Source organism: Notamacropus eugenii, chromosome 6 (genome assembly GCF_028372415.1).
Source record: "Notamacropus eugenii isolate mMacEug1 chromosome 6, mMacEug1.pri_v2, whole genome shotgun sequence".
In the NCBI taxonomy this organism is placed as follows: Eukaryota; Metazoa; Chordata; class Mammalia; order Diprotodontia; family Macropodidae; genus Notamacropus; species Notamacropus eugenii.
In genome coordinates, this window is record NC_092877.1 from 303,462,025 (window position 1) to 303,477,038 (window position 15,014).

The following is a 15,014-nucleotide window of genomic DNA, read 5'->3' on the forward strand; positions in this document are numbered from 1 at the left end:
GCAATGCTAATAGTAAAAGGTAATATATGAATGTACCCTTTTAAAAAAATATGTTCTATTGGTTGTCTATATAGGGAGTTTAGGGTAAATGGGTGGTGTGATGAATTAAAAAGCTAAACAACAAAGACTGAATTCAGGAACACAGAACAATTGTGATAGACTTTAAATTATAGAGCTAGAAGAGACCTCATGATCATTATAGACTGCCTATCTTATTTTAAAATAAGGACATCAGGGCAAGATAGGATAATTGATTCGCCTATGGTGTTGCAGCTAGAATGGCAGAGTTAGGAATAGAGATAGGTGTCCTAGAGGGCTGACAGTATTTTAGGTGAGAGGTGACCAGGGCCTGAAATAAGATAGTGACCATGAGAGTGGAGAGAAGGTGATGAATGCTCTAGAAGTGGAATGAATAGGACTTGCTGTAAGGGAGAAGGAGGACTCTGCTTTACAACAGGTACCCTGGGTGATCATCATTGTCAAAAGTCGTAGGAAGAAGTCAAAGAGGATAACAAATAAGAAAATAAGAACAAATAACAAATAAGGAAAGTCCAATGGATTTAGTAACTAAATTTCTGTGGAGTAGTGGGGCCAGAAGTCAGATTGTAATGGAGGGCGAAGGATAGTGGGAAGGTAGAGGCATGATTTTAGGGGACCATTTAGTAGTTTTACAGTAAAAAGGGGGGGAGAGAAAGAGAGAGAGAGAGAGACAGAGAGAGAGAGAGAGAGACAGAGACAGACACAGAGACACAGAGACACAGACAGAGACAGAGACAGAGAGAGAGGGAGACAGAGAGAGACACAGAGAGACAGAGACAGAGGGGCACAGAGACAGAGACAGAGAGAGAGAGAGAGAAGAGAAGAGAAATGGTAGGGTTTAGGAAAAGAATTTGAGTAAAGGGAGAATGGAGTGTACTTTTAGACAATAGGGAAGGAAAAAGTAGCTGAAGAGAGATGAGAGAGAGAGAGAGGTAATGATCCATGGGGAAGCTCCTGAAGGAGAGGGTAGGAAGGAAGGAAACAGGAATTGATTAAGTGCTGACTATGTATCAGGTGCTGTCCTTAGTACTTTATAAATATCTCATTTGAGCCTCACAACTCTGGGAGTAGGTGTTTACAGTTGAGGAAATAGGCAGACAGAGGTTAAGTGATTTGCTCAGGGCCACACAAGTAGTAAATATCTGAGGTAGAACTGAACTCAGGACATCCTGACTCCCTGCCTAGCACTCTATCCGCTGTGACCTCTAGGGAAGTGGATCAGGACTATAAACACAAAGCAAAATGAGGCCTCTCTCTTCCTCCAAGGGTAGAAGAGAAGAGAGGATGGATGAAGATACAGAGGGGTTTAGAGGTGTTAAGGAGGGTGGATGAGGAAGCTTCAGAAGAATTTTAAATCTTTCAGTCACGTGGGAGATGAGATCTTCTGCATAGAAAAAAGTTACTGGGGGTGTCTTTGGGAACTTGAGGAGAATCAAGGAGGTCTGGGATAGCCTTTTTGACTAGTGAGAGTCAATCAGGGAGAATTAAAAGGACTGTTGAGACTAGAGGACTTGAGTTTGTCATTTTCAGGACTTCCTCCAGCCTGATCATCCACCCAGGGAGCAGTAATGGAGAAAGCAATATTTATTTGAAGGGCTATTCTGTAATCTTGGTTTCTATGAGCCCACAGGCTCATATATAATTAGGAAAACTGGTTGAATTTGAGGGTAGGGAGGGGGGCAGGGTCCATGACTTTTGGCTTGATGTGTGGAAAATCTTCCTAAGGATCTCTCTGTAAGAGAAGGGAACCACCTCGTTTGGCGGGGAGTGCTCCCTCTTAAGAGATCTTTAAGTGTAGGTCATTTACTGATAACGTTGTACCAAGATTTTTGGGGGGGGGGGAATCAGAAATGCATTAGACTTCAAGGTCTTTGAGGTCCTATCCAACTTTGAGATTCAGTGATTCTCTGATGGAGGTAACTGAGGGGTAAAGGATTGACACGGTTCATAAGTACCCAAAGATAAAAGGGTTTAGGAAGTCTAGAGTAGAGGACGTTACCTATAAAAGGAAAAGAGTGAGAGCTGAATCTTTGGGAACAAGGACCATTAGAGGAATTGAAGGTCATAAGATTGAACCAACACTAAAGTTTAGGAGGAGTGACCAGGCGGGAGAAAAGGAAGGAAAAGAGATTTTGACTAGAAAGTGGAGTTAGATTAAAAGCTGGGGAGCCTTCATTTACATATAAATCACAATTTAACTCTCAGGAATGGGTTACCAAAAAAGTGAGATAATAAATTGTCATTTGGCCTTTATCATTTAGTTATTAGTGCTTCCTGCCGGCTAAGCTGTACCCATTGAAAACTACTTACTGAGGAGAAATAAAAAGAAACAAACAAGTGGGAAAATAGAGGATAAGGAAAGGAGGAGCAAGAGAAGAAACTGATTATCACCACCAATCTAGTGCCACCAAACACCCTCCTTATTCATGTGACACAGGTCAGGAATTCAACTGCAGAAGGGCTCCTGGGTAGACCATTGAGGACTCTTCTAGCTGAGGTCCATTAAGAGATCTTGCTTCCAGACACACAGTACCATAATATCTACTAATTTGGTGGAATTTAGGGAAAACTAGTCTGAATGAATGAAAAGACTGCATTGCAGTATTTTTTTTTAAGATCTAGAGTTTTCTTCTTGTCAGGTAACTTAAATTAATTGGTAATGGCTTCCAAGGAGAAATCTTGTTTAAGCCTAATTAATTAGGTAGGAATTTGCAATAACTAAAATTGATTTTTGTGTAAGTCATGCACAGAAGTTCTTAAAATAGTGTGTTCAATGCAATTAAATGTACCTGGTGCTGGGGATATGAAAACGGAAATGAATCAGTCCCTGTCTTTAAGAAGTTTACATTCAACTCAGGAAACATCATGCAGATAGATAAATAAAATAAAATATGTACAAAGAGAAAACAAAATCATTTTGGTGCTTTGGGAGGAAATCCACTGAAGCAGATCCAGATAAGTCAGTACAAAATATATACAGATATAATATATTAGTAATTAGTATACAAACAAATTGAAAGCAATTTTAGGGATGTGAGAAGATCCCTGATAACTTGGAAGATTAAGAAAAGTCTTGTGTAGAAGGTAATACTTGTGTAGAATTCTTGAAGGGAGCTAGGGATTCCAAGAGCCTGAGGTGGTGATGGAAGGGTGTTCCAAGCATGAGAGACAGCATGGACAAAGGCACAGAGACTACAGATGGCATTGTCTTAAGTAGATTAACCAAGTGCCTGAAGTATTAGTTAATTCCTGTATTTGACTAACTTGAAGTCAGTTTAAGGATAAATTTTAGTTCAAATCAGGTGGAATAATGAAAAAATTAAGAATAAATTGAGTCCTTCTTAGTAAGCTTTCATTATATTCTGCAATTGTCTTTCCAGGGTGCTGAGTGAGGAGAATAACTGATAATTATAATAATTATAGCTCAATAAATGTCTTATATATGCTTATGTATGATGTAATTAATTGTGTACATATCATATATTACATATATTATAAATAGTTTTAAAATTTATAGGATGTTTCACGTATGCTTTGTTGTGAGGCTTTGATTTTTTACAACATTGTGAGAAGAGTAATTCAACATTACTCTTACAGTAGTTCTGAGAATATTATTCTCATTTTATTGATGGAGAAACCAAGGCTTAAAGAACTTTAATTTTCTCAGGCTTATAGTTAGAATTCATCTTCTACTTTCAAATCTTGTATTCTTCTCACTGTCCTATGCTTCCTCTTACCACAGCTCAGAAGGGAAAAGTATGTGGCTTATCAGAAATAGGTGAATTTTTCCCAGATTGCTAACCTGTATATCAGTATAGTTTATTGTGTGGGGTCGCATGGGAAATTGTATGTTTGATTCTTATAATTAGTATCTCAACTAAGAGAGTCAGCATGGCAGAGTGAACAGAGGACTCGTCACGGAGTCAGGAAGACCAGGTTCAAGTCTTGTCTTTGACATATCCTAATTGTGTGAGCATGGGCAAGGCTGTAAGTTACATCTTATGATCTGCATCAACAGAGGAATTTTCCACATTGTGAATTCCCCAAACTCACTGACCTGAAGTTCCATCAATCTGTATATTCTAAATAATGCCCAAGTAAATCCTGCCTTTCAGGGAATACTTGAATGTTCAATGAGGATCTTTTACCTTGTAATTAAGAACAAATTTCTGAAATTTCCCACGGGTGATTGGCATTTAAACTTAGTCTATAAGAGATAGATATCCATGTGTTGCATTGTAGTTTTCTCCCCTTCCCCCTCAGTGGAAGGTAAAAAAATGTTTCCTTGGGCCTCTTGGGTTTTGTTTAATCTCCTTAAAAGTTAACACTAAGGAACGTGAGCAGAAATGCTAAACTAGGCAAGATAAACTGGTACTTCTGCAGATCAGAGCCTCCCTCCCTCCACTGTGCCAGCAGCAGTGAGCACTGCGGTTGCTGAATCATGAGTCTTAAGTAGAAAGAATTGTACAGAAACTTTATACACTCAGCAAATTGTCCCGCTACCTTGGCATGCTGTAGTAACTGGATCCAAACTTTGTGGAGGAGAATTTCTGAGTCAATTGATTTGGAAATGCAAGACCTAATTGGCCTCTAGAGGTCATCTGAGTCCACAAAAGGGAGAATTTATAATCAGGAAGACTTTGGAAGGTGGCTAGTCATTGAAACAAAGGATTTTCTGACTGGGGCGAGAAGTCATCTTTAGTCGCCTATCTGTTATTACCCAAGTTTTTCATTCACTGCTTTATCCCTGCCGCTGACAATTGAGCTAAATGACCCATGGAGATTATGTTCTTTACCTCTTACATGATTGGGGTATTTGTGTGCATGCTTTCTCTTTCCCCATGTCTCTGTCTCTGTCTCTCTGTCTCTGTCTCTCTGTCTCTATTTCTCTCTCTCAGAATTTTATAACTGTGACTAAAAGAAATGAACCAATATTGTCTGAAATGTTGTAACAAATTGCTGGTATAGTCCTATACCAGATGTGCACTACTATGAAATTATGATGAAGTTAAATAATCCTTTTTACGTGAAATGTATATTTTTAAAAAATTTATTTATTTATTTTAAGTTTACAACAATCATTTCCACAAAATTTTGAGTTCGTAATTTTCTCCCCATCTCTCCCCTCCCCCACCCCAAAACGTCAAGTATTCTAATTACCCCTACCATCAATCTGCCCTCCCTTCTAACATCCCTCCCTTCCCTTATCCTCATTTTCTCTTTTGTCCTGTAGGGCAAGATAAATTTCTATACCCCATTACCTGTATTTCTTATTTCCCAGTTGTATGCAAGAGCAATACTCAACAATTGTTCCTAAAACTCTGAGTTCCAACTTCTCTTCCTTCTTCCCTCCCCACCCATCCCCATTGGGAAGGCAAGCAATTCAATATAGGCTATATATGTGTAGTTTTGCAAATGACTTCCATAATAGTCATGTTGTGTAAGACTAACTATATCTCCCTCCATCCTATCCTGCCCCCCATTTCTTCTATTCTCTTTTGACCTTGTCCCTTCCCAAGAGTGTTGACTTCTAATTGCTCCCTCATCCCATTGCCCTCCTTTCCATCATCCCCCTCACCCTGCTTATCCCCTTCTCCCCTAATTTCCTGTATTGTAAGACAGGTTTTCATACCAAAATGAGTGTGCATTTTATTCCTTGCTTGAGTCAAATGTGATGAGAATAAGCTTCATGTTTTCCCTTTTACCTCCCCCCCCTTTCCCCTCCATTGAAAAGTCTTTTTCTTGCCTCTTTTATGAGAGATAATTTGCCCCATTCCATTTCTCCCTTTCTCCTACCAATATATTCCTTTCTAACTCCTTAATTTTATATTTTTAGATATGATCCCTTCATATTCAACTCACCCTGTTCTGTCTGTCTGTCTGTCTGTCTCTCTCTCTGTCTCTCTGTCTCTGTCTCTCTCTCTCTCTCTGTATAATCCCACTAACTACCCAGATACTGAAAAAAGTTTCAAGAGTTACAAATATTGTTTTTCCACGTCGGAATATAAACAGTTCAACTTTAGTAAGTCCCTTATAATGTCTCTTTCCTGTTTACCTCTTCATGCTTCTTTTGATTCTTGTGTTTGAAAGTCAAATTTTCTTTTCAGCTCTGGTCTTTTCATCAAGAATGCTTGAAAGTCTTCTATTTCATTGAAAGACCATTTTTTACCTGAAGTATTATACTCAGTTTTGCTGGGTAGGTGATTCTTGATTTTAGTCCTAGTTCCTTTGACTTCTGGAATATCATATTTCACGCCCTTCGATCCTTTAATGTAGAAACTGCTAGATCTTGTGTTATCCTGATTGTATTTCCACAATACTCAAATTGTTTCTTTCTAGCTGCTTGCAATATTTTCTCCTTGACCTGGTAACTCTGGAATTTGATTAAAATATTCCTAGGAGTTTCCCTTTTTGGATCTCTTTCAGAAGGTGATGGGTGGATTCTTTCAATATTTATTTTGCCCTCTGTTCTAGAATATCAGGGCAGTTTTCCTTGATAATTTTATGAAAGATGGTGTCTAGGCTCTTGTTTTGATCCTGGCTTTCAGGTGTCCCATAATTTTAAAATTGTCTCTCTTGGATCTATTTTCTAGGTCAGTTGTTTTTCCAATGAGATATTTCACATTATCTTCCATTTTTTCATTCTTTTGGTTTTGTTTTATGATTTCTTGGTTTCTCATAAAGTCATTAGCCTCCATCTGTTCCATTCTAATTTTTAAAGAACTATTTTCTTCAGTGAGCTTTTGAACCTCCTTTTCCATTTGGCTAATTCTGCTTTTGAAAGCATTCTTCTCCTCATTGGCTTTTTGAACCTCTTTTGCCAATTGAGTTAGCCTATTTTTAAAGGTGTGATTTTCTTCAGCATTTTTTTTGGGTGTTCTTTAGTAAGCTGTTGACTTGCTCTTCATGATTTTCTTGCATCTCTTTCATTTCTCTTCCCAATTTTTCCTCCACCTCTCTTACTTGATTTTCAAAATCCTTTTTGAGTTCTTCCATGGCCTGAGACCACTGAATATTTATTTTGGATATTTGGGGTACAGAAGCCTTGACTTTTATGTCTTTTCCTGACGGTAAGCATTGTTCTTTCTCATCTGAAAGGATGGGAGAAAACATCTGTTCCCCAAGAAAGTAAGCTTCTGTAGTCTTATTTTTTCCCCTTTTTTGGGCATTTTCCCAACCAGTTACTTGACTTTTAGGTCCTTTGTCAAGACTAGGGTATACTTTGGGGATCTGTAAGATCTCAGTTCCTCCAAGGTGGCACAATCAAGCATGTACACTGGTCTGGGAGCAACAAGAAACTTTTGTGCCCAGAATCTGTGAGTAGTAGTTTCCTCTCTAGGACTACCTGGCCTCCAGTTCCACCAAGCCAGCACTGGGGGACTGAGATTCAGATAAGATGCTCAGTTCCCCCAGGGGCTTTAGGTGGGTGAGGGCTGCCATTCCGTGTGAGATAAAGATCAGCTACTCAATTCCTCCAGGAGCATTAGTTAGAGGCAGGGCTGCCACACAGGGCTGAGATAAGGATCAACTGCTCAGCCTCCCTAGGGGCTTTACAATCCAACAATAGATGCAGGCTGCTGTGGCCTTTGCCTGAGGCTGGAACTATGGAAAGACCCTGTTCCCTTCCTGGCCAGCTGAAAAAACACTCTCACTGACCTTTGGCTCCTATAGCTCAAGGGATCTGCAAACAGCTGCTACTGCTGCTGGGGATTCCGCCCCAAGGCCTACTCTGGTCCTCCTCCCAGCATGTTGTGAGGCCAAGGCTGGGCTGGGCTCCACTCTGTGTCCAGTGCAACGGACCTTTCCTGTTAGCCTTTCAGTTCACCCTGGGTTAGAAATCTCCTCCACTCTGTTGTTCTGTGGCTTCTGCTACTCTAGAATTTGTTGAGAGTCTTTCTTTACAGGTATTTTATGGGCTGTGGGGGAAGAGCTAGTGTATGTGCATCTTTCTATTCCACCATCTTGGCTTTGCCCCCTGAAATGTATATTTCCTTCAAAGTTGTAAAATGTTTGAAATACACAGTCATTTTTTTTTTTTTGGATGAGTCTTCCCTGCCTCTCCCAAGTTAGAAGTACAATGGCCACTGACAGTATTGGTTGGCATGGAAACTGTAATCTTTGCTTTTCCAGAAAGCAGAAGTTTGCCTCTCCTTAGGCAACTTGGTGGCCCTCTGCTTCTGGGCCTTTACCATATTGGTTTCAGCCATTGAGGATGCCAATTTGCCCTTGATCCTACTGAAACTCAGTACTTTTGAATATGTGATCCTCCATTCTCAACACTTGTCTCCCTACCCCCTGTAGAAGGAACTACAGGTCCATCGTGCTTAGCTCATTTCTTGATTATTCACACAAAATAGATTCAGAGATAGTGATAATCTAAAATCATTCTATATTTGTCTTTGAAATTTGTTTTTATGCTATATTTTACACAGTGAATGTGTGTCTGATGTTTTGGGAATTTGCTTCAAAAGACACAATTAACTTGTACTTAAAAGGAAGAGCTGGGAGTTAGTCTAGTTAAATTAGTCTAGCATGCCTACTGCCAGTCTTTACCTGGCCTCTGTTCACTGCCAGGATGGGCCCAACTCACTCTCAGGTGGTTGTCTAGTTGTAAAAATTCAGTTCATTTCAGTAAACATTAAGTATGTGCCAGGTACCATGCTATGCTTTGGAAAATTTCTGTGAAGAGGTGGTTTTAAATGAATTCAAAGTGTTTCCATCAGTAAAGGAGATACAGATGTTTTAGAGGGTCACAAAGCAAGTAATCAAATACTGTATCATTACGTGTATATGAAAGATTCTTCCCTGAGAAGTCACAATGTGGATATATAACATTATATGAGGTTCAAGAATTTTTCTATATGGCTAGATAGTCATTTTATAAATGTCTTTTTGTACATAGATAATTTTTTTTCCCAAACCAGACCTATGATGTCATTAGTATGGGGAATTCTCAAGGAGCAAACTCTTGCCACCAATACAAATGCTTAATTGCACCACAATTTCTTGTTGTAGAGATTTGCCTAGGGCACTGAGAAGGTCATGCAAGTTACCCAGGGTCACACAGCCAGTACCTGTCCAAGTCTTCTGCCAATGAGTCCAGCTCACTATACCCTGTGCCTTCTAATTTCTACAATCTACATCTTTAATCAACTTTACTTTTCCAATGAACATGGATTTCATTGTGAAGTCCCTGCAGTTTTGCCAGATTTGATGCCAACTGAAACTGGAATACCTGGTGGATTTCAACATCTATGAAATGGTAAAAGAATTTCTCTTCCATTGAGACTTTACATGGGACATTGTTTATGAAACTGATGAAGGTCTTAGGTTAGTAGACATCTCCTTGTTATACTAGCAGATAAAATGGTTCATGAAGATTTGGAAACTGTAGAAGGGAAGCTTGTTCAAAGACAGGTTGGACTAGGTGGTCTGTAAGGTTCCTTCCAGCTCTGACAGTCTGTGCTCCTACTGACTGTCCTGTGTCCCATGTTGCTAGTCTTTGTCATAGACATGTCCCTATTCTTTGAATACAGTGCCATCTTATGCCATACTGTCATCTTGTACACTTTTGATCAGTGTCTTCAGTGTATGTCACATTTCTGGACAACACTGTTAAGGACTCTTTAGGGAAAGATTGACTATATCTTTTCATGGTATATTACCCTTAAAAGCTTAACGGTCATATAGAACGTAAGTGAACTCTAGAAGTATTTTTGGTGCTGTGCTTCTTGCCATCAGGATACCTGGGTGTCCTAAGGCTTCTTTTGAAATTTTGTTGAAATAGCAATCCTCTCATCCACAGAGAATATGCTTTTTTTATGTTGTCCAATGTCTTCTTGTACTCTTGTTTTCCCCCAATAGACACCCAATTCACTGCCCCAATGTCCTCATGCTGGCAATGTCTCCACTCAACTTACCTTCTCTGAATGATAAATTCTTGGAATTTCCTTTTGAGGAAATTCTCATACCATCTTCACTTTAAACTTGGCTCAAGTCATGACTCTGCCCTAATTCTAGTTCTCTTATCTGTATTGTTTCCCCCATTAGAATGTAAGCATTCTGAGGATAGGAACTATCTTTCTTTTAGCTTTTATTTGTATTCTTTGCACTTGGCACAGTGACTGGCACATAGTGAACACTTAAGACATGCTTTATCTTCTTCCTGTAGTCAGTGACTACCTAGGAGAATTTGAAGCTATTTGGACTAATTTGTGGCACACTTTGTGACTACTCAGTCTCATTGGTGTATTTCTGAAGCATAAGTCTACAATTGCTGGTTTATTTCATTGTTTGATCCCAAACTATGTTTTCCAATCTAATTTTTATCATTATCTCCTGTGCCTACCTTTGTACCACAGTCATCATTATCAAAGTGTATGTCACTCTCATTTAGAGGATATTGAGAAATTTTGTGAAGAACTTGACAGTTTCACCATCTGCAGCAGATCTTGTCATGCCAGCTACTGACATCTTCATAATCATTTCATTTCTGGTCATTGTGGCTACTAAAAGGTATAGTGACTTAGTAATTCACAAAAGGGGGCTTCTTGTTATCAACTGTACTAATTCTGTTATTTATCTTGCCAAAAAGAATCAAGGAATTACCATCCCATTTCATGCACTTAAGGAAATCTTCTGAATTAATTTAAATTTTTCTATGGATCCTGTTCATTTCCTCTAATGGTACATCAACTCATTGGTCATCGGACAGGGATTATAGCTTGTACATTAAATATGAGAAGTTAAATTAGCATCATGGCTTAATAATTCTTTGATTCATAGGAGTCTCTCCTTTCTACCACTCCCTCACTGTCTCTGTGTCACGGACAGGGGTCTGAACAAAACTGAAGGCTGTTTTTAATTTTTGTTTCATTGGTTGTTGTACCTATCAAGTCAGAGAAGCTTGATGGTTTAGTGAGTGTGTTGAGAGTGATGGACTGGGAATCAGGAAGACTTGAGTTCAAGTGCTTCCGACACTTAGGATCTGTGTGATATTGGGCAAATCCCTTACCTTCCCTCAGTCTCAGTTTTCTCATCTCTGAAATGGAGATAATAATAACACCTACTACTTACCAGATTGTTGTAAGGATCAAATGAGATAGCATATTAGTGCTATGCCAATTTTAAGATGCTATATATACAAATGCTATGGTAGTGAATAGAGGACCAGTCAAGGTCCTAAATATCCTAAAATATCTCCAAATATCCTAAAGCAAAGGATATTCTGACTGTGAAAATAAGCCATTTTTAGTAGCTTGTCTGTTATAGCCTAAGGTTTTCCTTATGATAACTGAGATAAATAGAGATCGTTGCCTTCACTATTATTAGTAAATAATAACAATAAAATTTAGTGGTCAAACTTCAGGTAATGAACTTCTTCATATTTAGCTTGATGGTGGTCCTTGGACTGCAGACACGGTCTGGTGCAGGGCCTGTATTTAGAGGCTTCCCACAACTGTGTCACCTGTGAGGATTTGTGCTCTGGTATAATCTTTTAGAATACCAGCTCATTTCCATACCGTGCTAGGGCAGCAGAAAGTAATTTTTGTAGGAACCAAGTTTTATGATTATGGTCTTCCTTCTGTATTCATGACTGATTTTAGATAGTGGGAACTAGACTGAGATTATAGGGAAGGATAAAGAGACCAGAACTTCTGATGAGGGCAAATAGCAGGATTCGTGTGTCAGAGTGGGAGAGGTGAGGCAACAGGTGACTGTGGTCAGGCAGGGGAATTTTGGAGTTTACTATGATTGATGCTTTTATTAAAATAACCATGTCAGCAAAAATAGTTATACCTTTCATGGATATAGCTCATTGCTGTTAAAAAATGCTTTCACACATGTTATATTTTTGATTCTAGAGCCTACTCTACATCTGACACTATAAAGTGTGATAGGTAGGTTGCCCTCCCCTTCCTGCAAATTATTCCTAATAATTCAACTCTATTATCCATAAGTCCTTAATATGAACTTTCTAGTCTAATCATATTTGTCCAACAGGTACAAGATAATTCATTGGTAAATCATGTAGGTAGGAGCCTCTGTGATTTTCTTGTGTTATTCCACCTGCCTATAAAGCTGTCTACCCTACCAAGTCTTGGTTATTCTTTAAGGATCAGTTAAAAGTTCATCTTCTTAATAAAACCATCCCCCAACTACTCCTATTGATTTTTCTCGTCTTTGAATTTCTACTTCATTTGTGGCAGACATATATTAAGCTATTTACAGTTTTGTATTGCTTACTAACCATCTTATATAGATTAGTCTTATCTCCCTAACTATTCTATAAAGTTCTTAAAGGCAAAGGCTATGTCTTCTATAGTACGCAGAAAATACCCAATGAATTCTGATAGTGATTTCTAGGCATTATGGGGGAATCAATCAATAACACAACTTGTTATTGGCATATTACTTATATTGTAAAGATACCATAAATAACAAGAGATTATTGTTGAAGAACATCTTGATTTTTATTTTTCTGGTTCAATAATCAGAAAATATTCAGTTAACTCAGTTCTTTCTTCTTCCCACTTTTTCTTAGCCTAGTCAGAGAGCGATAGCAAGACTGAGAATATTATGAAAGATATTTGTTTTATTTCACATTATTCAATAAAATTACAATTCAACAAATATCTAACCAGAGAATGAAATGCAGATGATAGGAAGCAGCAGTGAATTGCCTGCTAAGTTAACGCACCATAAATTTTTAGTAGGTGAAATCAGCTTGACTTTGTGTTTTTTCAATGATTCCTAAAAGCCTAGATGTAGGAACAGAAAAATTGGACAGAGGAGCTTACCCAGGGTTGAAGAAGAGCCGGTTGGGAATAGGGAAAGGTTAAAGGAGTGAAGGATTCTAAATTGATGGCTAGAGAATTATTAACATGGCAGACCATGAATTCAAGACTGAAAATAGAGACAGATGAGTCTATAGGAGTGGGGAGAGACTGAGAGAATAAGGAGGAACCAAGGACCAGAGATCTTGATAAGGATAAATAAGAGATTTAGTGTGTGTGTGTGTGTGTGTATGTGTGTGTGTGTGACAGACACACATACACAGAAAGAGAGAGAGAAAGAAATAGAGAGAGAGAGAGACAGAGAGACAGAGAGAGAGAGAGAGAGAGAGACAGAGACAGAGACAGAGACAGAGACAGAGAGAGGTAGAAGATTGAGAGACTGTCACAGAATGGAATTTTAAAATTAAAGATCTTAGATAACATTAGCTCTACTCATAATAATAGCTAGCACTTGCATATGACTTTTAGGTTTGAAAAGCACTTTACAAATGTTTCATTTGCACTCACGGCAACCCTGAGAGGTAGGTGCTCTTGTTATCCTCACTTTGCAGATGAGGCAATCAAGGCAGAAGGAAGTTGTGTTTTTTCCAGGTTCACATAGCTTGTAAGTATTTGAGGTCAAATTTGAATTCAGGTTTTTCTTACTCCAGACCTAGAGCTTTATCTATCCATTGGGCTGCCTAGCTGCCTGTCTTCAAGGTGATAGCAGTTCTTTGGAATGGTGAAGTCTCAAGTTTGACTACATTAGTGTGGCTGAAGTGTGGGAAAGGGAAAAGTAGTTAAGAGGCTGGAGAATTGTGTGGCTAGGATGTTATGGAGTCATCAACATGAATACTGATATCCATGAGTGTGATAGCAAGATGTGGTTTGGAGAGGAAGCCTGTGAGCCAAGTGCCAAAATTACTGAAAAAGCTGAACAGATTCTTCAGTTGTAAGATGGTAATAATAATTGGATTTACAGGTTTGTCATCAAGTCCTATAATCAAAGGAGAGGGAATGTGGGTTGGACGTGGAATTAGGAAGACCTGCATTAAGACCTCACCTCAGATATGAATTCATTTGCTCTCTTGGAACTTTAGTTTCTTCTGTAGAAGGGGGAAAATAAATAAGACCTACCTCATAGGATTGGTTTTTAAAAAATTTTTTTGTTTTGTCTCTCTTTATTATGATCTTGATAGACATGAACAAAAATGATCATTTTCATAGATGAAGGACAGAAAAGAATTATCCACAAAGCCATGAATCTTAGTTAGGAGTATCTTTTAAGAAATCATAAATTCAACACAATAATTCTAATACTGTCCTGTTTGTACTTTCCAGAGCATCTTTCTGTTTTCTTCTGTGTATTTTATGAAAGTTTCATTAAGATTCTTTTTTTGGACATCACTATTATTTATCATTCTCCATAAAAATCCCCCTTCAAGCAAAAAAGAAAAAAATGTCTCTCTGTGTAATAAAGAAATATAGTCAAACAAAACAGAACCACTTATTGGCTGTGTCTCATTCTGTACCTTTAGTCCTTCACTTCTGCATCCTGAGATGGGATCAGCCTTCTGGAATCATTACTGCTCATTGTACTAATAAGAATTCTTAGTTCTGCAATAATAATAATAACTAACATTTGTATAACTCTTCAAGGTTTGTAAATTGTTTTATGTGTAATCTCATTTGATCCTCACAACAGCCATGTGAGACAGCTGCTATTATTATCTCCTTTTACAAAAGGAAAAACTGAGGTAGACATAAGTTACGTGCTTTGCTTTGAGTCACATAGCTAGTTAAGTGTTGGAGACATTGTTTGAACTCGGATCTTCTTGAATTAAGGTCCAGAGTTCTGTGCACCATGTTACTTGCTTTCCTTAAGTCTTTCTAAATTTTTTCCTTTACAATGCAGTTATTCTATAAATCATTTTCTTGGTTCTACTTACTTGTCTCTGCATCACATTATACAAGCTTTCTCAAGTTTCTCTGAATCTTTTTCTTTTGTTGACATTCATATGGTATTCTACAGTCAATGAACATTCTCTTTGTTTCTTGTTTTTTATTACAACAGAAAAGTTGCTATAAAGATTTTTGTATGGATGGATCCTTTTTTTCTCCTTTTGATCTCTTTGATGTTTAAATCTAATACTCTTATCACTGAATCTAAGGGTATGAATATGAATAAACAGTTTAACG

At 38.2% G+C, this 15,014-nt stretch overlaps 1 protein-coding gene across 3 annotated transcripts in view; it reads left to right on the forward strand.

Annotated features, from left to right (window-relative positions):
• Window positions 1-15,014, forward strand: part of ADAM23 (ADAM metallopeptidase domain 23) — a 251,703-nt gene that overhangs the window by 109,725 nt on the left and 126,964 nt on the right. The window lies entirely within an intron of this gene.